This window comes from Photinus pyralis, unplaced genomic scaffold (genome assembly GCF_008802855.1).
Source record: "Photinus pyralis isolate 1611_PpyrPB1 unplaced genomic scaffold, Ppyr1.3 Ppyr1.4_LG3b, whole genome shotgun sequence".
Lineage (NCBI taxonomy): Eukaryota > Metazoa > Arthropoda > Insecta > Coleoptera > Lampyridae > Photinus > Photinus pyralis.
In genome coordinates, this window is record NW_022170510.1 from 10,254,875 (window position 1) to 10,278,917 (window position 24,043).

Consider the following 24,043-nt stretch of genomic DNA (forward strand, 5'->3'; position numbering starts at 1 on the left):
CCCCCCCTACATTCAAATGTAATTTTCTCCATTATCGGTTTTTCGAAATTTTTCAGTTTGTATTTTTCCTCTGCATCATTATTCATTAGGAAGCAAGTTAATTCATTTTTACTATATTTACTTGCTTAACTAGACAAATACCGTCAACTATATGACTATTTTCAAGCATATGTACGGCAACGCTAGATTTATCCCAACGATTATTAATTTTGAAATCATGTGCTCTTTATACCGATACATATTTTATTTAAAATATAAATATGTAGATAGATAGGTAGCTAACAGGTTACTAATGGTCAACTCTCATTGCTATCTTTTCTTCGTGATCTTCATTGTTTTGGAAACACGTCTATCAGTATACACCCTTAGAAAACAAGGGAGGGAAAATATGTGAACGTGATTGCACATTTTTAAATTTATTCTGTTTTCATTATTAATAAAAACGTTACTGTCTTCTGGTGTCGTGTACCCTGTAACGAGAGGGTTTTTTTGCATAATTTTTTTGCGATGTTTTTCCACTAAAATATGCGGAGGGAAAAGTTTTCAAGTTTAAAGATGGTCAAGGTTTCAGTAATATTCCACCAAACATAATATTCATTATGTCGTATTCAAGTTTTTATTTTGTCGATTGGATTCCGACGAGCGATTTATCATCTCTGTCAACTCTAGCAATAACGCCTTTGTTCTCATTTGACGAGATTTTTTACGGGATTAAAAGAGGTCGTATTAAGTTTCAAATCTTACACTGCGAAAGAAGTTTAATTGGGAAAGAGATAAGTATATTTCTGTCATATCAGCGTTTTTGTAGACCACCTTAGAGTTGGCAAACCAAGAAAAATTAACTAATTATGTTAGTTCAGTATAGAGAGAGGGGATGAGCTTTGCACGAAATAAGGGATTCGTGTTTGAGCCGTGGTGCTAGTAAGATTCTGTTTTTGGGGCCAACCAGAGAGAGTCTCGTTTTGGCATCCGAAGAGTTTATACGAGAGCTTGGTTTTTTGGTCAGTACGACGTAAAGCGGCCTTTAGAGCCTAAGTAATTCCATTTAGGGTTCTGGAAAACAGAGCTTCGAACAAAAAGTTAATCCAGATCAAAGCGATAATTAGTGTCTATTCTATCCAGTAGTTTTCTGGAATTTAATATTTTGCCCGGTGGAAAAAATTAAGCGAAAAAGTGAAACTTTTGTTTTGTGCGTGTTAGGCCATAATTCCTATCAAGGCTGTACAAAATGTACAACAGAGGATGTATTTATCAATAACAGGATAACATATGCCGATATCCCGACCATTCGCATATATGCTCAGTGCAGAGTAGACGCGCTGTTGTGTGCTCTCTCAATTCCATACTTGTATTTTAGGTAATTCAAATTTTCCGGTTTCTACTATCTATTGATATGCCTCAAACACGGAAACAAACGCAACTTCATGAAATCAATAATACAGTGGCACAGTCAAGGGTCTGCTGGAAGATGGAGACTTCTTCAACAAGTTGGTTACCAGCATTTCCGAGAGGATTTTTGAAAAGTTAAATACCTACGTCGCTGAAAAAGTGTGGGAAAAAACTACTGTGCTCAATCGTATACCCATAGAAATAATATTTTGATATTTGGCGTTCGTGAAGAAGATAACGAAGTTTTAACGGACAAGGTTATCTCACTATTGAATACAAGAATGGGTGTCAAGTTGGATAAAGGTGATACAGACCGCCTGCATCGGTTTGGGAAGTTTGGTGACTTATTATAATTAAATTTAAAGGATATAACCTAAACAAGACATCATTAGGAAAAGGAAGCTTCTTACGGGGACGCCCGTCGTTATCAAGGAAGACCTAACTAAAGGACGACTATCCTTGTTTAGGGAGTTACTATCCAAGGTTGGGAAGAAGAACACTGGTCCAGGGATGGCAAATTGCATTGCAAAATAAATAACCAAAATATTTACTTAGTTCATGTTTTCTCCTGATTTTCGAATGTATTAATTTAGGTTACCTTGCTATATCTCACCTTAAATTATGCAAACTTTTGCCGGAAAATTATTCTCATTTTTTATGGGCTAGATAATTAATATGTATGTTTGAACAGGACCAATCAGCTTTGGGAATACCGGCCAAACAACACGTGTCATTATATACCTATTTCTTTAAGTTTAAGCAACCCCTTTTTAATACTTGTCTTACACCCCTGCACAAGGAGTTCTGGTTCGGATGTATGTTTTGTTTCAAAACTAAACTGCTCTACCGTCATTATTAGTGTCCAGGTCTGGTTCTCAAGAGGGTAATAATCCAGTATTTATTTAACCTCATATCGTACATACATACTGCAAACTAGGTGATGGTATTGCTCCATTTCATAATTTTCATTTGTGTATTGCATGTTCAAATCTTTCTTCTAGGTGAAGTTCCCGATTCTCAATCCCCAATGAATAAAATTGAGGATTTTGCAGAGGATTTGAGACAAGAAACTGTTCCTACTATATGGAATCCAGGGTAGGTATCATCCGCTGGATCACATGTTAACGGGTATTATAGACATACTAGCTGCTCCAGTAATCATCACTGAAAACCCACACTATACCTCTTGTAAGTAATAAAATTGTGTAAGGGTAAAATATGGAACATTTTGTTTTAGTTGAACAATCAGTTCTTAACCACTTGGTGGAAATTAAAGCCACACAACAGGCCCATTACAATTTTGTAATGGATATGCTAAAGAGAATAGGTCTATCCAATCACAGTGCCACAATTAATAATTATGACCCATTATCGTCTTTGCCCTGTACCTCACTTTTAGAAATACAGGAACTGGGAAATCTATCAAATGAAAAGAGGTGGTAAGTGTGGGAATATCATAACGAAAGATGAGCTGCCTATTCCAAAAATTTCGTGGGGAGATGCTTGTCAACTGTTTTTCCCATTGAAGTGGCACAACAATGTTTGTGGACGGGACAAAGGCACAACTAAAATAAAGATTTAAGCATTACCAAGGCAATAAAAGGTGATTCAAAAACTCGCCATCAATCCAAAACTAAAAATTAATTTGCAGGAGGACTGAGGAGTAATAAAAGGTTTCCCAGAAATAAGCTAACGAAAGTTTGAAGAAGCAGTTATAAATTGGTTCCGATGTGCGACCCAAAGAACCATAAGGGAAACTGGAAATAAATAATGTCGTACAGTTACAGTATTTGGCTTGTTTTATACTCCTTTGGTATTTAGTAGGAAAACTCAAACCCACCGAAAAAGCAATATCTCAAACGAGTTACTTATACCAAAGCTTGACTTTCAGCATTTTGTATGATCATATCTGTCATTCATAATGTATGAATGGGATACAAACTACTTTCTTGATTCTTATTAATCTTGTTTAATTAAATAAAAAAGAAGAGTAGCGATATTTTTACGTTTCCTTTTAAAACCTCTTACATTCTGATAATATAAATGAAATTATTTCTTATTACCGTCTAACATAGAAGAAAAAAGATCGAAAAATCATCATGCATAGAAAAATACAAAAATTAAGTACCTAATAATATAATCTAAAAGTGAAAAACAGAAGAGATCAGTCTTACGGATAGCAAAATATTACAAAAAATTATGAAAACAGTCATTGTTACTAAGGAACACCTTATAAATCGTCTAATTGTGCCTGTGGGACAATCGGAAACACTTTACTCGTGTCCGTCTTACTAAATGAATTTTACCATTATTTACACATACAAATTTCCAGTTTTGTTGAATTTTGAATTTACGCACCATTGCCAGAAGTTTCTTCCTTACGGGGGTTAGGGTTTCGTATATATAGGCGAATTGTTATGTAAATCTATATGAGTAGTATTCAAATCACTTTTTAACTTCCTACATTGGAGAAACTCAATCTTCTCGGTCTTCCTCAAAAACTTAATGAGTGTAGTAGGGGACTCAATGCCTGGAGTCTTTTTAGCTGAAAACAAGTATCTATTGCATCCGAATTTTCACCAATCAATTGATCAATTATTACCTGTTACTTTTCAATAATCTAAATTAGCTTGGCTGGAGGCAACAACATTACTACTTTTTAAATCCGCAAACATTTCAATAAGGTTTGTTTGGTGACTGACTGAGAGCCTTAAACAAAAATTGCTCCCCGTCCTGAATTTTATCGGCTTTAGTTTTAGTGGACTTGGAATCCTTCGCCATATATTTAATGTAGAGTCAGAGAACGTTCTACTGCGGCGTCCTCGGTGGCGTCTAATTTGTATTCATTATTGCTATTCCACTTACCACTTAAAATTTCAGCTTCAACTTGTGAGATATCCACACAGACTCCTCGGGGAGATAAACCACGTCATGTTAACATTTCACCTTTTCCGTGCACTGTCTAATCACAAAATTAGGTACTAACACTACATGTACCTACTCATAGGTAATGTTCCATTCTATCACTAACACCGGCGACTAAACAGCTATTTATTTCGCCTAGTATAATGTAAACACGATAATTTCTAATATCTTTATCTAAAACCCAACCAGTTTTTATAATGATAACACTGCATATTGCATAACTCTATGAATAAATATACAATACACAATTAAGAGAACGACCAAACGCACATTTTTACAGCTTCGATTTCTGCTTTTTTTAATGCTTTTTTATGCTTTCATGATAAATTCCAACAGCTACCGTCACATTAAAAAATTAATTAAAAGTTGCTGCTGAGAAATGTCATTGGTTTTGCTCTAGGTCAAATATTAACGCCAGAAAAGAATAGTTCGTAAAATCGAAAAATGCCCTTTTTTACAAATATTTAAAACACCAAAAATTTTTCAGACATTTCTAAACGCTGTCTTCTTGGACCTTTACTTGCGCAACTTTTCCACATTTAGCCAAATTTGTATCTTTGGCGGTTTTTAGAATGCCCATACTGGCCATCCTTTCGGACAGTGTATGTTGAATAAACCATTGGCACCTTGACACTTTTGGACCGATAGACAAAAAGTAGGTACCTACCTACGATTTTTAAACAATGAAGGGTTGCTTCTTAATCATTTTTTAGTCACAACCGCTTTTCAATAAATCTTAACCAACCTGAAAAATTTAATTGTAGGTCTCGTGTTTGGCTAAGAAACTGAACAAGGGTTCATTCACAATAGTGTTGGGCATATGATAAAATGAACTGCTTTGGCTGACCATTAAGGCGTAAGACGCCAATAAGATTGTAAATTACGTTAAATACCTTAAGAATTTCGATATTTTGGAAACAATGGGCATTTATTGTTCTGACACAATTTATATTGCCTTTCACAGGGCGAATGCTCGCTTAGTACCTAGTTCTGATTAATCTCTTACGTAAGAATTATAGAAACTAACCAATCGGTTGTACATACTGGCACTTTGCCTTTTTTTAAATGAAAACAATAATGAAACAAAATTACACATTTGGTGTCGATTATATTTAATTCTGCAGCAACTCAAAGCGCACAAAACTATGCAAACGTTTTTACTTCGCCCTGTTATTTGTGTTGCATGGTATTCAGGCGGGTTAAACCTTAAAATTGTTAAAAAAAAATAGTTTGTTCCAGTTCCAAACAATAAAAGGCTCATTTAGTAATATTGAATCTCATCATTAAATTAATATTCTAATCGAAAGGGTAAATAAAATGTTTATAATACCACTTTATTCACACAATTATTGACAACCCAAATCAAGTGAATAAAAAGTACCTACTGTTATAAAACATTCGACCTTTCTCGGAAAATTCGTCTAATTTACTACGTGAAAGTGTGCTTGAAATGGCAAACACGAAGAAATCATACAACAAGATATTCTAATTGATGCTGGGGTTGCAGTATCCAATTTATTGCTAGAAAAATCGAAATTATCGTACGAAAAAGAATAGGTACAACACTTTTGTGAATGGAAGGCAATAAAAAATCTGGAAAGATGTCGAGAACGTTATATCGATGAATCAATGACTCAAAAAATACCTACGTCAAACCTACGCAAATTTAAAGGAAAGACTTGGAACCTCCACTGCCTACAGAATTTTCTCACCAACCCTCTTCAGTATGACAATAGCCCCATTCCTTGATTCTGAAATGGTGATTTGGTTTCCATATTTCGTCTGAAGACCATTTTTCATAATTATGCAGTGGAGTAGATTGTCTTTCCCAATCAGATGAATCAGCTGCTGAATGGAGAACTGGCATTCCTCACTGTTCTCGCCTAGGTATGAAAATCTCACTTGCATGACCTCGTCAACGCGCAATCCAAGATTACATTTTTTCATATATAATTAGGTATTACAAATTTCGTCAATATCTTAAAATCTTTCAAAAGATTACCCAACTGCATCTCATTTAAAAAAGGCAATTTAATGAACTTTATTGGCCCTTTCCTGTCTGCTTTCTCTCCGAGATTCTTCAATGATCTTCACAGCTTTCTAGGTGGTCTTTGAAGTCCATACCAGGCCTTTAAGAGATATTGAGAGTATTGAAAAACCTTTAATTTTTAACAGTATTTCATATTCGAATCTTGAATATCTTTCAAAACCCCTTTCGAGCCTTACGGATCTAATATCTTGAAAATCTTTTTTAAAAGTGTGTCTTTAAAAACCTTGTAATCATTTGAGCGCCTGTAAAACCTTCTATGATCTTTAAACACCTCCTAGAAGAAGAGTCAGGGTCGAATTAATGCATAAGCAGACTAAGCACGTGCTTAGGGCACCAGCCACAACATAATGAGGAAATAAGAAAAAAGAGAAAATAAGAAACTTCATTAATTTGAATTAATTTTTTGTATCTAATTTATTAAACAAATATTAATTTAGTAAATTTTAACAAGTTTAATGAATAATTTCGAAATAATAATATAAAATATGGTGATTTAGTGGTAGATTGAAAATAAAATTAATTTCTTGTCATTGTGGTAATCTCCCTCTAATGCTGGCTGTCTTACCACGTTGAATTGCTAATAAAAACCTTTATAGAAGGTAGTTTTTGGCCCTGCACTTAGCAGATTCGTAGATGAGCTTTGAACCAAGAAGCAATAAAAAAGAATTTATCTCTTTACTACCGAGCCCTAACGTTTTGAAGGCAAGTGATGGACTTGCCCGAGTTAAGTTGGATATATATTATGATCTTCTGTCGCTCATCAGCTATTTCGTTGAGTGCTCCTGCAGTTTTTGAAGTATTGTGGACATAGAATGGAGCAAGAGTGTTAACACATGTGACATCTCACACAAGTCGTAAAATATGCACTGGCTAATATTACTTTATCTATTCCATGTGACATAACTCACGTACGGTGGAATAGTCGCACTATAGTCATTGCGTCAGGCAGGAGTTATGCGCGTTTGCAAGATCATTCCGACGACAACAAATTAAAAACCAAAACTGTACAGAACAAAAACTGAAAAATCACCACGTTAGTAAACCACGCTCGCGCTCGGAGATGGCGCCCAGATGTCGCCGACTACACATCATGTATCCCCGTCGTTTAAAATTGTTAATTACACGGCTCCGCTACAAAGGTACACTGCTTTTCTACAAGCCCTCATTTGCTGCCAGCAAGCCAGTCAGCAAATAGGTCACAGATTAAAAGCTACCAGCTTCTCCACCGTTTTTAGATGAAACATTCATAGGATGATGAGTCTGTAATCCTTCGCCATGTCATATTTGGCACGATTCGGCTTAGGTAGGTACGTACACAACTCTTACCTTTCTCCAGCTTTTGAGGATATACCCTAAAGCCAGAGAGGCTCTAAAGAGGTGCAACAAATGTAATAGCAGCGGTTCCACACCCTTCTGCAGAAGATCTGGGAATATTCCGTCCGGTCCTGCACTCTTAAATGGGCTGAAAGTGTTTATTGTCCCTCTTTCAAGACTACTACCAAAGAGTTGGGTACTCTTTGCTAATACTTAACCAAATGCATTCTTATTTTCAACCCTCTTTGAAAATTTAGGGTACGTAGTACAACGCGGCCAATGGAGGCTGCCAGAAGTCGTTTTTGTGAATAAACAAATAATGAATATTCAGTGACTAATGAAATGTCAACTCAAGTAAGGTGTGTTGCGTACCCAATTTGCGCCCGTAGTTTAGGCAACCGCCACAACGAGAGATTGTTTAAAAAATTCCTACCTGTAGTATCTAGAAACAATCACCGTACCTGGTAAAGGTAAGTCGTAGGCACCGCTAGCTCAAGAGGTGGGCCGCGAGTGTAACGGACAGGTGCGGCTTGTGCATTCTGTAATATTTTTACACTTTTCTCACAATATCTGTATGTCAGTGAAACGTGCCTGAAATAATTCCGCCTCTCTTATAATTTAAATTATTCAAAACGCGGAGGAAAACTTAAACGGGTACGGTGTTACAAGTGCCCGTGTAGCCGACGAACATGACTTAGGATTATGTTTAATATACAATTCAAAGTAAGTACCTGTATGTTAATTAAAACTTTTATAATTAGCCACTAACGCTTGTTTTACTTACCACTTCAATTAGATATCTACTAATTATATTGACTTTTAATCAATGGAACCATTTGGCAAAGTGTATTGTTTAACGATTCACATACAGGTACGGGAATGGTAATGGAATTACGCAAGTAATGTGAAAGTATCTTAGATATCTGCATAATATTCAATTATATGGAATAAGAATTCCTACCGGTAACAGGTATATTATCTTGTAAGAAGAATCGCAGCTTCTTCGTGGTACTTAAACGTGTCGCATATAATTAACACATTCACCTTTCGAGAATGAAGTTTAAGATTATCTCAGCTCGGCCAATGTAATCCAGTTCAAAAGGAAAGAAAGAGTTAACGTGCCCACATACACACACATTGCGATAAATCTGTAGGTTTAAGGAAGTTACTGGTTACTAACACCCATTTTAAATTAACCAAACGAGTTTTAGTGAATTTTATTTTTAGTAATGAAATTAAAAGGTCAGTAGACACGAAGTACTTAAGAAACAAGTTATTTGTATTACTTATATGAATGAGGTGCCTTTCTATTCTTGTAGGCGGTTGTAAAGCTGGACGATTTATCCATTAGCCCTACGAAACGAAATCGCTATACGTATTTTCCAAAGCCACATTCGAAAATTCCAACACTTATTGTGTTCTAATGGAGCTCATCTCATGTTAGTTCTGGTTCTGTATATACCTTGCACTACCACCGCAATTGACTTGCAGCTGAAAAAAGAGCCATAAATTACTTGTAATCGCTCTTTGCAATTTTCTAAGAATATGGTCGAGAAAATCCACAGCCAGTTTACGTTCATACATGGTCAAAATCCGATGCCATAACATTGTGTATGGTTTTGTTGAACTCGTACTCAATTTTTACTTCTTTATTGATTCTAACGGTTTTTAAATGAACGATTCATTATTTGGACCATGTTGTGTTTGGCGAAAAGAATTTATAGACAAATTAGCATAAAAGGTTAATTGGTAACAACAGCGGGGGCATTTCTACAAAAAATATTCATTTAGAAAGTACCCTTCATCAAAACAACATAAAAATTTTAATTAGTAAAATTTTCATGTATACATCCATATTAAAGTGAATGTCACATCGCGTAATATGAATACAAATGGAGTTATTTATAAATTATGATTAATATTAATGCTAACGGCTCTATTCAATGACATCTCAGATGCATTGTAAATATTTTCTCATGTAGTAATCCAGGTGCTACTTGATGATTTTTTAAGTATTATGATTTTAGTAACGTATGTAGGCCATTCTTCAATGTACAGTTACGGGATTCCTCACTTGAAATTTGGACGATATTTAATTTTACGCCCGAAACACCGTGACATTGCCAATGAAATGATTGAATAAGGTAATACGAAAAAATGTGTTATTAGGAATATAATTACATCATAAAAGCACATCATTACATAATTAAACTCGCACTTCTAAAAGTATCTCTTTTCCACTTTATATGGTATTTACATACGGGGTATAATTACCAGTCAAATTATACCGTGAATATGTAATTTAGAAATTAAGATTTTTCTCTTTGCCAACAAGAGCTTAGAAATCATAAGATAAATCAGCAGTTAATGCGGTAATCTTAAGATGATTCACTTTCACTGATGGGAAAACTTTCTACGGTTGGCAAACACTTTGTGCGTATGGCCCAATAGTAAAAAAATACCCATTTTTTAAAAATTCAGTTTTGTATGGTCTAGTTAACACGAATTCAAGTTGATAACACTCGGCGAGTATTACATCCGGCAGATATGCGCCATTTAACAAAAAACATCACAAAAAAAGTCAGGGAACTTTTGCTTATTTTTTTAGAATGGACATTATTAATAATTCGTTTTGGAATAATTGCGGTTGATTATGCGACAAATATAACGTTTTTTAGTGGGTAGTACCTAATAGATTCGGTTGTGAAATTGCCGTGTAATAGTAGGACATTATAAAACTATAAAACGTTGCTTATAACGACACTGTTTATGGTGTACCTTTAATCGGTTTTTTGCTGAAATGCAAATTTAGATCTGTTTACAAACATAGAGTTTGTAACAATTGGATATGTTGACCCATTGTTAGTAATTATGATAACATTACCCGGAAGCGTTGTAGTGTAGGTACGGTGCGTTTTTTGTTGACATTGTAAATTGAGAAAGCTTTGTGCCAATAATAAAAGCAAAAGACTTAAAATCTTAGTTTCATTTCGCAATTGAACGAAATCGATATTAAAGTTCGCGAATATGCAATGAAGTTGCTCATTCAGACAGTAACAAGTGCAATTTGGCCTCGATCAATTGACCATATTCCACGAAAAATGGGACGGAAATTTGTTAAATCTTGTACGTTTAAACCCAAAGTTTGTAACCTCAGAAGTACATTGCGGCACTTTATGTGCTATTATCAAAATTTGAAGCAGGACAGTAACAGTAATTTGAGAACAGTTCCTTTATGCTTATTCCAAAATTGAGCCTATAGTACAATGCAAATAAACCCAAACCTCAACATCCAAATAAAAGTTTCTCTCCAACTGTAAATTGTTCTATACAGTCCACAGATTGTTTGATAAAAAGTTACACCATTTTAGTTCAGTTTTTCTTAAATATTTAGAAAATTATACGGTTTGGCGCCAAAACTGTCGTATACTAACAGTCAATTGAAAACAAAAATGGTTCTTGGTCTTTCTCGAAACAACCAAGCATTAATTAACGGAATACGGAAGAGGCTTTTATACAATTCAATTCTTAAGCGTCTCTTCTCAAGATACTCTCGTGTAAAGTTCCTCTCCAGTTCCCCCTCAAGACCTATCAAGTTTCCCTGTGTTATTCCTCTCAAGTTCCTCTTTATGTTCTTCACCTACTTAGCTAGCTCAAATCAAACCATTATTTTCTTTTCTCTTTTTAAGTTTCTCTCAGGGCCCGACTGGGTTTCGAAGCAACAACAAAAATCCTAACAGTGATTTAAAATTCATATAAATGCCTCAATCAAATTCCGTAAATTTCAATGAAATCTACTACTCACATTTTGAATTGAAATTAACATTCGAATTAATTAAAAAAATCTAACCCTACCTGGATCTCAAATTGGGATACAAATTAACATATAATTGATTAATACAAAGAAATTATAAGAATTTGTTCTAACACACATCACGAGAATAAAATCAAATACAAAAACAAAACCTGTAAGAAAAATTCAAGCCTAGCACACCCCGTTGGAAAAAAAACGATTCAAGAGATCTAAAAAAATGACTCACAGTTCCGTTAATTATTATCCTAATTATATGGTCAGGATATGGGAACGTAATGATCGACGAACCAAACACTTTGCACAGAAATTACGTTAACAGTACGTATTTTTCTTCCCTACAGGGTGGCCCGCTCTCATCTTCGGCATTGTTTTAACCTAGAGAAACGACGCCCCCTGTAGTTTATACAACATGCTAAAGTGTTATTGAAAACTGTAATTTTCAAGTTCTTTTATGCTATACAAAGCTTTATTTAATAATAAAGGTATTTTAAAGGATTGGTGGGTTAGTTTGACCAAAGATTCAACATATATACTTACGTGTTGAATAATATAATGTGAATTAGGAAGAAAAATTGAGAAGAATCTGAGAGAAGTCTGGGGAGAGGAGCTTTCTCCTCTTAATCCCATCAAGTTTCCCTAAATCGCGTGTTCCTCAAGTTCGATCTTATGTATTCATCTTTCAATCTCCCATTGCATTTCCCTGAAATTTTTCTTTCCCATTGAATTTTTCTCACTTTCTTCTCCCTCCATCTTCACCTTAAGCTTTTCTTAATTCCTTCATAAGTCGCTGGGGCCTCCTCAACTCTTAGGGCCTTATGTGTTATATACGAGTATAATCAGGGGAGCACTTATATTATGTCTCCTTATGCATATAATAGGTACGCAATCAATCTCACAATGTTCCAAAATACCCCAATTGTATCTCACATGGCCTAACTCCGAAATTTCTCCTCGAAGTAGTTCTTAATTTGCTTACAAGCATCTTATTTTCATAGGTAATTAGATACACACGTAAGCAATATTATTTTCTAACGGCAACGTAACTTTCTTCACATTAACAGCAGAAAAATACTTTCCTTAATTTCGAAAACGACATACACAAGAGAAATAATAAACAAGCAGGTTGTTAGTTCATTGTCTTCAGTCTAGTTATAGTTAATGTATTTATTGAATACATGAGTTTTCCTTGTAGACGATGATGAATAATTAAACTCCCACGGCACATAAATTCAAAACAAAGTTCTATTTTAGAACTTGATATTGTTCTAATTGCCTCTATTTTTAATTTTTGGGTAATCTTACGCTTTCATCCACTTCTTTAGCCGTTAGCATTTACTTATTCAATCCCTTGAGTATCAAAGCTATAGTGATCGTTACACATACAAATCATTTACGATATGATGTTCCAAAACGTTGAGTCTAGTTCTAAAAATAGACACCACGACAAATTTAGTAATTCTGTTCTGTTCATGTGTAGTCGCCTATACTTCTTTGGTACTAAGCAGGACCATTGTTTAAATACTTTATTACTTTATTGTTTAAATACTTTATTTAAACAATGGCAGAACCCTAATTAAGGACTTATACTGCAGAACTTGTGTCGGTGTGAGGGCGGAATGGGCCCAAAATAAGTTTTTGTCGCAGATAGAAGACCTTTGGTTAATATTGCCTGCTATAATTTATATGTATTTTATTACAATTGCCAAAATATTGCACTTTTAATTTTAACTAAGAACCCGATTGACAATAAATTATTCCACTGATTAGTCGATGACTGGAAGCATAAGAACAGTGTAGGTAATACACAACCCATCAGTGTAATGTATGTACCTATAGGTAAATAGGTAAATAGGTGAGAATTTGCAATAAAAACATCAAATCTTGCCCTTGGCCTCCTTTTAATGCAAAAACATCGCATAAAAAACATTATGGTTTCGGTTTTAGTTGGAATTCTAATTACAATACAATTTTAGAGAAAAGAAAAAATGTGCGCTTATCTCTAGTTGTAGGTTTTTCGGTTTTATTTGGTGCTAACAATACAATTAATGTAAGTAAATAGTTTCACAAGAACCTAAATAAACAGACAGAATCGAGGACAGAATGTTCGAGCTCTTTTTGAAGTGGGAAGGGCTATTGCTAATCTATCTATCTTGTTAATATAAACTAGACTTCTGACATCGCTCTTCTTTTATAAACCTAGTCTGATTGGTTTTTTAGTAACCCTCCCAGTTTTATATTAACATAAAACATTGTCAGTATTTTGGCTTACATGTTTTAGAACTCTGAGCCCCCAAAATAGTTATCTCGTGATTCTTTTGAAATAAATCTTAAAAATAGATTCAAGCCATATGGCTATATAGTCTAGGCTGAATAGCTCTAAAATAATTTATTTTCAAAAAAAATTAGTTACCGGGCTAAACCGGGTTTTTCATGCAGGTGGAATGATTAGAAATTTGGGAACAACTGAAAAGGGATGGAAAGTGGTGTTTTGCAAATTATCGCAAAACTATAATCCACAACAATAATCCTGGGTTATTTTTTTTGTGCAACTGGCCGTTAGAGAATAAAAAAATAAACAACTTTTGTATCTACACTATTTTCAAATAACCTCCAATTTTCCTAGAGAACCTGGAAAAACTGTTTTTTTCGATTTTTCTTCTAATTTTTACGAAAAAAAGTCGTAGGGGTTTGAAATTTGGAGTAAAGATAGCTTGTTTTATGATAAAAAAGGAGACATTTTTTTGGGTTCGTAAAGTTGAACCGTTTCCGCGATCTCAAGACTTCTGAAAAATCGCCTCTTTTTCAAGGGGATGAAAAATCTATTTTTTTTTTCATCGTACACAGTTGCTCTAGCCTCTAGGTAGCAAAATGTTCGTCAAAAAATAAAAAATATTATTCCAATAGAAAAATGTCAAGAACAGCGGCAAAAACTGGGGGAACAGTTTTAAGATATACATGGTTTTTGACATTGGAAAATAGCTTTTTTTTGCAACTAAATTAACGTATTGGATCCGCGCTAAAGAATTTTTGAAATCTGTCTTCTCTCTCCTCTTTAATGTTGCTAAAATATTTTCTTTTGTTTCCTAGTGCCCAACTCTGCATTGTTACCGCAATAAAAGCAATCCGAAATAAAATCGAATTTTTCGCTTCCTGAAAAATTTGTTTTTGTTCACTAACTCTTCTTCCTGCCTCGAGTCCTGACTGCTTTACACCTGATGCAATTGCACTGGGTCTGTTGATTGTTAATTTACAGGAATTATGAATTAACTCCTTCCATAGGAGTAACTCGAGGAATAATATTTTTTATTTTTGTTTATTACAATATAAGTCTTCCCGAAAAGTTTGCTACCTCACGCACCTCTGTACGATCATTGAATAATAAATTATTATTCAATGGTACGATGAAAAAAAATATATTTTTCATCCCCTTCAAAAAGAGGTGATTCAACTTTACGGGCCCAAAAAATTGTCTCCTTTTTATCATAAAACAAGTTTCCTCCAAATTTCAAACCCCTACGACGAAAAACAGTTTTTCCGGTTGTTCTAGGAAAATTGGAGGTTCGAGGCTTTGTGAAAATATTGCAGATATAAAAGTCGTTCATTTTTTTATCTGTATAACTTTTCTATTGAACATTTTCGTATAAAATTAATAGTTTTGCCACAAATTGCAAAATACCATTTTCCATCCCTTTCAACCCCCGGGATATAACCCGCGTAAAAATTCAGCTGTTTTAATTATTTTTCCCTAATTTCTAATCATTTCACTTGCATGAAAAACCCGAATTGATCCGGTAACTAATTTTATTTGTCAAAAAATATTATATAACCTGGACTAATAGGTACAGGGCCCTAAAGAAAAGCAGTCAAACGTAAATTTTGAAAACCTTGATGCTGGGTATAGGGAAAATGTCAAACGACGTAGATTTTCATGCAGATTTCGAAAATGCAATAAAATATATAGTGTTGTATTTAAAATGAGAAAGTTTGCTATCCTCATCCGGTAAAACCGGAAGTGAAACGATTATGATAATATTTTCTTTCGATAGAACATGAAAAATTATGTTGGTATGCAAATTTTCAGATTTAAATTATTAATGTGAGTCTGAATATTTTTAGGTATAACGGTTTGCGTGAAATAGCCTGTATAGCATCCTATTGATCAATTGTTTTAGGGATGGTTCGAAGCGTATTTTGCAATTTACGAGTACATTTCCAATAGAATTTCATTAAACTATTACTAAATATGTGGGCATGCCTATTTTACGCTCTTATTACATAATAATTAATACAACTTTTGCAGTAGAATATAATAGTAAGATAAAATAGAACAGACATTTTTACTAACACAATTTTCATTGATTCATAAATGATAAATATTTTAATTGCTTTGTACGTTTCTACTCTACAACCAAAGCATCTAGCAGCCTAGTCTTGAAAAAAAAAATGCTTAGTAGTAAACCTCAATTTGCCTTCTGGCCTTTTTTGGAGGAACGAGAGTGTAGGTTGTAACATTACCTGAAACCATTTACAACATAAATAAGTAGCTCCGTCTATATAATTCTAAAGCTCCAGTCTAAATACTTACCTACTTTTCATTGCGCCAAGCCAATACTCGGTAATAATTCCGCACCAATGTCTTAAGATAATGGGAAGATTAGGAAGGAATAGTTGCATTCCAAGTTCAATAAGATGATTTTTTCACAAATTATGTATCCATAGTTTCGTCATGGCCTAATTTCCATAAGTCATTTATTAAAAAGTTCACAAAACCTACGCGGATTGGGAAAACGATGATGTCTTTTTGAATTCACTGCACAATACCTTTTATGTCAACACGACGTATCCATAGTTTTAATCTCGGTTTTAATGTTTTGAATTGACGCCTAGAAAAATGGGAAGATTGCACTATATGTATAAAATCGATTAAGGTTTCCCGAAAAATAAAGTAGGTTTATCTGCCTGTGTATGTGCCTGTATTTAATTTTTGGGAATAAGGAAAAGGTACACAGGACCTAATTGGGAAAGGCACAAGACTTTTGTTTTTGAGTACGTTTCGCTGCTTCACAGATAGGATTTTCAGAACTTCAGAAGTGCCACTAATTAACAACTTGGTCTTCTGGAACCCAGTCGGTGACTCGAATGTGACAGAACATCTCGGTTTGCTTATTTTGGCTTTTTTCAATCTGGACGGAGAAGGAGTCGCAAGTTATCATATTTTTTTTAGGAAATGTAGTGCCCTGGAATGGATTCCTAGGGGTTGTCATTTTAAATTACGAAGTACTAGCTACTTCCGGTATTTAAGGAAGTTCCACCATTTGAAAATATTGTACATCGAATTGACCTTCAGGATAACTCCTAAGTACAAATTTTTAAAAAAACCTACCTATTTTACTTTCCCATATAAACATTTAACCGAGCATTTAACTAAAGCTTCCAATTAGACTCTTGCGTTATCTAACCGTACATAAAAATTGTGCACCAGAGCAAATTTAATGAATATATACGTAACTTCATCAATATTACGAGGTTTATGGAGCAAGATAATTTTTCTTCCCTAAAGGAATAATGAACTCAGTTTGAAGAATTGAGGGATTTCTTTCAAGCACTAACAGCAGGCAAAGAATTAGTTATCCAGGATATGATTTGTTCTTCGTCAAGACATATATACATATCCACAATTTGTTATCAAGCAAAAATGTGGTTGAAGTGTGGTTGAAATAACCTTAGAATAACCCTTTCGACGCACTTTTAATTTGAACCCGTCGAAGAAAAGATGAAAGTCACGCTTCCTCCTTTGATCCCGTTACTCACTGGCATCTAATTAGTAATCCTAAGTTAGTCATGGCTTCACTTCTTCATTAATACTCATTAGGGTTTCACTAACGACAATTTATACGAGATTCTTGCATGATACATTTCTTGCGGTTAGATCCGGATGTGCGCTTCGAAGGAAAAACGCGAATAAAATATTCTCTTCCAACATTAAAAAAAAATGCTACATGGATGTGTGACATGCAAAGCAAACGTTACTAAATTACGGTAACAATAATAATAAACTTTCCAGTTTGTGGTTACTTTCAAAAACGATTCTTTTCAAACGACTGTAATAGTAAACTTTTATATCACAACGCGTCAACCTTCAAGAATTCAACTTCGATCCTTGGGTTTAAGATGAAAAATGCCAAGACTTTCACATTTTAAATATTAACTCTTTATTTATAGAGCGTTGCTGTGGACTGGTGATGTGTTTTGCAAACGGTACTTATATGAAACCAAAAATGGTAACAGACAAATATTAGAGAAAGGAGTTTCTACAGCTACATATTAGTGCCTGCTAATTAAAGTTTAAATTCCCTGTAATGTAATTGGTGACATACAAAACGGTTATAATTCCGTTATCATTACCGTGGTGCATTTGAAGAACATAAGTAGCTATTAATTTTATTGCAGTTAGTGAAAGTAATAGTTTCAAAATGTGGAAATTTGGGAAATACCAAAGATGATTTTGGAAAACTGAACTGCTGCGAACATTCGGCTAAACTAACTGAATACATTTTTGTGATCTTACATAATGGACCTCACAGTTTCGATTTATAAATACCTAACTAATAATTTTTCTTTGATAGTAAATTTCGTTAGTTATAACATACTACTTTTGTGAATTTGTCATTGTAAGGCTTTTGTCACGTGCTCCGTTTTACCTCTTCAGAAATTAAGTTTCCAAGGAACAAAAATTACGTTTTCTATCAAGTTATGAACTTGTAAGCCTTTGACCATGATTACTAGTAACACATCAATTTTATGGCTATTTACGACGGAACTAAGCAACGATTATATTACATCAACGATAATTAGTGGCAATCACCAAATAATTTAATGATTGTTTTTCTTTTTTTAATTAGCACCTACACTAATTACACGTTACGGAATAAATTCGAATTTTATGAGTTTTGTTGTGGCGCTTTCCTATAACGTAATGTGTTGTAAGTACCATTTGCTAGTGCGCACTTAATGGCCTAACTACCCCAAACTTGATACATTGAACTACTTTAATGAACCTGATAGGGTTTGCTGCTGTTAATTGTGATTATGAAATAAGTAACCGGTAGAAAACGCCAAATTAGCGTGAAATAACGAAAGTAGAAATGACATTTTTTCTTCAATGTCTCTCTAATAGAAACGCCAATCGCCAACCTACATGTTAAAATTGTCGAACATTTGGAACACCTAAAAGACAACAAAGAAATCGTCGCAAAACCGCGACTGGCATCGGCGAGACGTGACGAACAAATTGATAATTAAGATAAATTTATTATAAAATATCCACCGTGAACGACACAATCCGGTAGTGATTACAGCTCTATAATAAGTAATTACACTTACTTACCGGAAAAAGTATGAAAAACAACGCCATTCGTCGAAAATTTTTACACGTACTTTCCTTCGTAATTGCTGACTGATGAAGTAAAGGTCTAACCATTTTTTTGTGCCGATTTAGTGCAGGCAAAACGCCCCAAAACGGAGCCTTTAATTCTAATAGATTTGGAAATTATGAATTGTCAAGCTGACTTGAGAAAATCCGAAGCATTTCTTGTAACAATTGAGTTACAAGTGCTTTCCCCCTATTTCGACTCTGCTGAATCCGATTCTGCCTGTTGCTAAGTCTGAAAATAGACCGGAAGGGAGATATTCAAGATGACATCCAATATGGGGGCTTTTGCTGCCACCCTCGCGTATTCTTCGTCTAAAAGGCCTAATTTTTACAATTCAAGGGTCAAGGAACACAATAGAAGGGTTAAAAATGTGACCGGACGTAGATGATTTTTCATATTTAGTCGAATTAATAGCCAAATAGTTAGTGAAACCAGCAGGAAATTTTGGCGCATTGTTTCTATACTTAATAACCTTTAAAAAAACACCGAGACACAAGTTGACAGACAGATTATACAGGGTGTTCAAGATTTCAAAGACTTGCCATTCCTGTAAGTCAGATATTTTCTAAAATTCATTCAATTTTTTATATTCTTACTTGGCTAAAAACCTTGGACGGCAGCAGTACGATCCTTTTGTTAGAGAACGTCTTATGAAAGGGAGAAAATCTATCCATGAAATAGGCAAGCGAGACAATCTGAAGTTGTTGCATCGTTGCAACATTAGAAGAGCATGTGCAAGATTGTTATTTTTATTATTATTATTTTTTTATTTCGTACTTTAAAGTTAAAGAATATTTTTAAGAGAGGTCTGTCGCCATCTGCCGGCGAAATACCTTTATCTCTAAGAATGTTTATTTTGGAACACCCTCTATTAACTTCAAAATGTTCTGTAACCTATGATGGTTAATACCTATAAATTAGTCCAGGGAATAGAGGGTTTTAGCATGCAAAATGAGAAGTAGTTCCAATTTCTTTTGCATGTCATAGACAGTCATCTGGTGGTTAAGAATCTAAGTTTTCGATCTCCCACCCCTTGTGCTTCCCCCGTACCACCCCCAAAACCCCGGAAATTTGGTTGGTTTCTTAGTTTTTCAATCATATCTTTTTAATGGTTTACTTTAGAAAAAAATATTGTTATCAGAAATTGTAGACCATAAAATTGTACACAACTTTGATATACACTACTTTTTTGTGAAATGTTTATTAAAAAAGATATAGAGCTTGAGAGTTGGTTATATTTTTAAGAATTCTGAAATTTCTATGTAGATGTTTTAACCAAATTTCATACTTTATCACTATAATTAAGAGTTTTATGAGAAAATATCTTGAATTAATCGTGGTATAAATCCCTCTACCCTGCACCCTTACCAAAGGGGATGCATAATAATGAAACTTGCAACCCTTGCTAGTGAGGATATTTGAATCACTGTGAGATTATAGCGCTTTCTAATATACTTTTGAAATTAAAAAATTATCTCACTTCAGTTCAGTTTCACCCCCTCCCCTCGCGCGGTAGGAATAGATATTTAAACGCTCTTGTGGCGATTGTGAAGTTAGTCAGAGAGTACAACGCTTATTACATAATATTTTCTATTCCTCTTAAATATCTATTCCTACCGCGGTTGGGGGGAGGGGGGGGGGATGAAGGATTTGAAGCTGAACTGAAGTGAGATAATTTTTTTGTTTCAAACGTATATTAGAAAGCCCTACAATCTCACAGTGATTCAAATATCCCCACTAGCAAGGGTTGAAAGTTGAATTATTATGCATCCCCTTTGGTAAGGGTGCAGCGTAAGGGTATTTATGCCACGATAAGTTGAAGATATTTTCTCATAAAACTCTTAATTATAGAGATAAAGTATAAAATTTGGTTAAAACATCTACATACAAATTTTAGAGTTCTTAAAAATATAAGCAACTCTGAAGCTCTATATCGCTGTTAATAAACATTTCACAAAAAAGTATGTATATCAAAGTTGTGTAGAATTTTATAGTCTACAATTTCTGATAACAATATTTTTTTGTAAAATGAACTTATAAAAAGATATGATTGAAAAACTAAAAAACCAACCAAATTTCTTTGGTTTTAAGGGTGGTACGGGGGAAGCACAAGGGGTGGGAGGTCGAAAACTTGGATTCTTAACCACCAGATGGTCTTTCATGACATGCAAAAAAAATTGGAACTACTTCTCGTTTTGCAGGAAATGGTCCATTTTCAGTCTCTATTTCCTGGACTAAAATACCGCAGCTTTAGTTTCTGCTTGGCTCAATAGAATAGAGAGAATAGAAGATTCCTAATGAATTCCTGAAATTTATTCATACTCATACTATGATACCTGGATTTCGATTAAATTGCACTGAAAGTTCATATGAAAGATATACTTATAAGTTTTTCAAGTGGTTCATGTGGTTTGTAACACCCTGCACTTACCCTGTCTTCCGGAATAAACATAAATAATAAAGAATATGAATAAAAATAAGAAACTTTGTCAAAATACAAAGAATTAATGAATTTGAAAACAACCAGCATTTTGAACACCCTGTATAATCTGTCTGGGTGACCGGTCAACTTGTGCCACGGTGTTTTTTTCAAAGTACCTCCTTCAGTATAGAAGTTATGTGCCAAATTTCATGCTGGTTTCACTAACTAAACTATTTTGGCACTAATCTACCGTACTATAAAATTATGGCGCCAAAATTTCGAAACGTTGCTACTTTTTTCATAATAATGCTCGTAGATTAGCGAGTCCGATGTGTTTCTTAGGTCAAAGGGTGCCATTTAAGGTACTAGAGCCTTTTTTTAAGTAACCCAGCAAACAGACTTTGAAAGGATAAATTCGGTATTGGTAGTATGCAATACGTTTTTGTATAGACCGATTTTATACCTACATTTAAAATACGATTCTTATTCATATATATAAGCCATAGAGTTCACTTTCTACGTTGATAATACGCATATAAATATCGGTTTTATAAACTTATATAAGTAACACCACTTTAATATACGCATATAAATCGTATACCAATGGGAAATAATAAACGCATAATATTCCTACAAGAATACAGCAAAATCCGTATTGGATTTTTTTATTACTTTGCTCGAAATTCTGATGGTCTGTACGGTGGAGAATCACATCTGAATCTGATCCCACCGGGGGCTGTCCCTTGTTCACACCGGCTGCAGCTTTTATTTTTGGGTGCCGCCTTTATCACTGTGTACTGGGTAGCAAGCCCAATGCACAGGTGTTCGCAGGAATGTTCGAGAGTCGCGATTGGTGGCCTCGTCTACTTCCTGGGACATCAAGTCTGTGAAAACCATGGATCATCGCCCACTTGCTCAGGTACATCGGGAGCGCCAATCCCCGTATGGTTGATTAACATCCACCCCTTATTTTATTTATTTATTTATTTATTTTTGTTTAGGAATTTTTGAGTTATAATAATAATCATAAGCATTTTGTTACACGAAATCCTTCTTACGTAAATAGAATAGAATAGATTATTTGCCATGAATCACAAACGAATTACAATGGTATACTCAGAACCATATAGCTGTGTTGAGTGTACGTTTTCCTGCTCCTTCTTAAAACTAAAAATTTCACAAATGAAAAGAATATAAAAAATATGATTTTGGAGTTATCATAACAAAACAAAACAAAGATCATAACAAAATGAATATAAATAAATCATAAAAAGAAACAACGTGGCGCGTTCCAACTCAGAAAAACTCTTGCTCCACAATATTCGGGTGAAATGTGAACAACCAATCTTTTAACTTCGGAAAAAACTTATTTTTCCTTTTTTCACTGATAATTTCCAATGGAAGTTTATTGAAGAAGGTTACGGAGGTATAGGAATAAAATCGTTTAAACGCTTCAGATGTAGGTTTCGGAATTACTGCACAATTTAGATATCTTAACCTAGCTGAATACACCAGAGAGTTTGAAACTGATTGGCCACCCCTTAAATAAATACGTAAAACTATGAAGATGTAGAGGTGTCTAAATGGAAGTAGGTAGTTTCAGAATTTTAAAGAATGGATAAGAATGCTCACCCCTCCTAACGCGAAAAATCTGTCTATCTTTTTTGCGCTACAAAAATAGGATGGACTGTAGTAGTATAGGCCCCATCCCAGCAGGACAACGACAACCCGTACTGTATTTCACTTTCTACAATCGCAAAATAAATTGTTCGCAAGACAGCCAGTGGACAAACAAACTTTAATAAATAAAATTTCCTCAAAACCATATTTTTTTACCCCAATTATATGGTTCTTCCAATTCCAGTTTTCATCCAGATGTATACCCAGATACTTTATATTACACACCTGCTCAACCACAATACAATTAACAAACATTTGAATTTTTTTCTTCCTTTAAACAGTTTCCACATTTAAAATACATATTGTTAATTCTGTTGCCTTTAAGACTCAATGAAAAATTAACCAACTTGGTTTTTTCACTTAAAGCTGATTTGTAACAGTAAACCATATCTTTAAATTACCAGTATTTAGATCTTTTTGTATTATATTTTCCAAGCCACAAGACGTACCTATTTGCTGTATAACAAAAAGCCGTGTCGCAAGAAGAGCTTTTACTGGAAAGTGGCCTTGACTAGAAGTCGCGGGGGAATATCTAGTATCATATCGAGGGCGTCATGGGAGAAGGGCATATCAACAAAAATGTGAGTTTTCAGGAAATGAAAAAAACGATTTATTTCACAAATTTATTATTCTACTGAAATTTAATTTAGGGTGGTTATTTCTCATTACTTACAGTGAATATGCTCTAGTTATTCTTGTGTATCTTTGAATAAAAAAACAATCAGAGTATATTTTTGATCTTACCCCCTTTTTTATCAGTGGTTACGCCTTTTTTAAATAAAAATTCCCACATTCTAAGGATATATAGTAATACGCCCTTTCTGCGGGACATTATTGGATTGGAAGTTATTCATTAGGCGTAAAAGCAATTTTTGATAAAAAATGTTCATACGCACTTCTCGCATGACGTCCTTAATATAATTATGTTATATGTGACTTTTTTGTATACTCGATGCAAAACCTTTAGCCGAAATAGATTTATACAAATGGGAGTATTGCTCGGAGTATTGAAAACG

The 24,043-nt window shown here is 34.3% G+C and overlaps 1 protein-coding gene and 1 long non-coding RNA gene across 2 annotated transcripts in view; both read left to right on the forward strand.

The window, feature by feature from the left end:
* The first annotated feature begins 1,366 nt into the window (after positions 1–1,366).
* LOC116167176 lies at positions 1,367–3,318 on the forward strand. Its single transcript, XR_004144472.1, has 5 exons — positions 1,367–1,692; positions 1,755–2,332; positions 2,391–2,577; positions 2,627–2,992; positions 3,041–3,318. It is a non-coding gene; the product is annotated as an uncharacterized LOC116167176 (long non-coding RNA).
* Positions 3,319–8,144: 4,826 nt separating this feature from the next.
* Positions 8,145–24,043, forward strand: part of LOC116166728 (cadherin-99C-like) — a 31,682-nt gene continuing 15,783 nt past the window's right edge. The window contains 1 exon segment of the mRNA XM_031481807.1: positions 8,145–8,401. The gene's annotated coding sequence lies outside the window, so the exon portion shown is untranslated.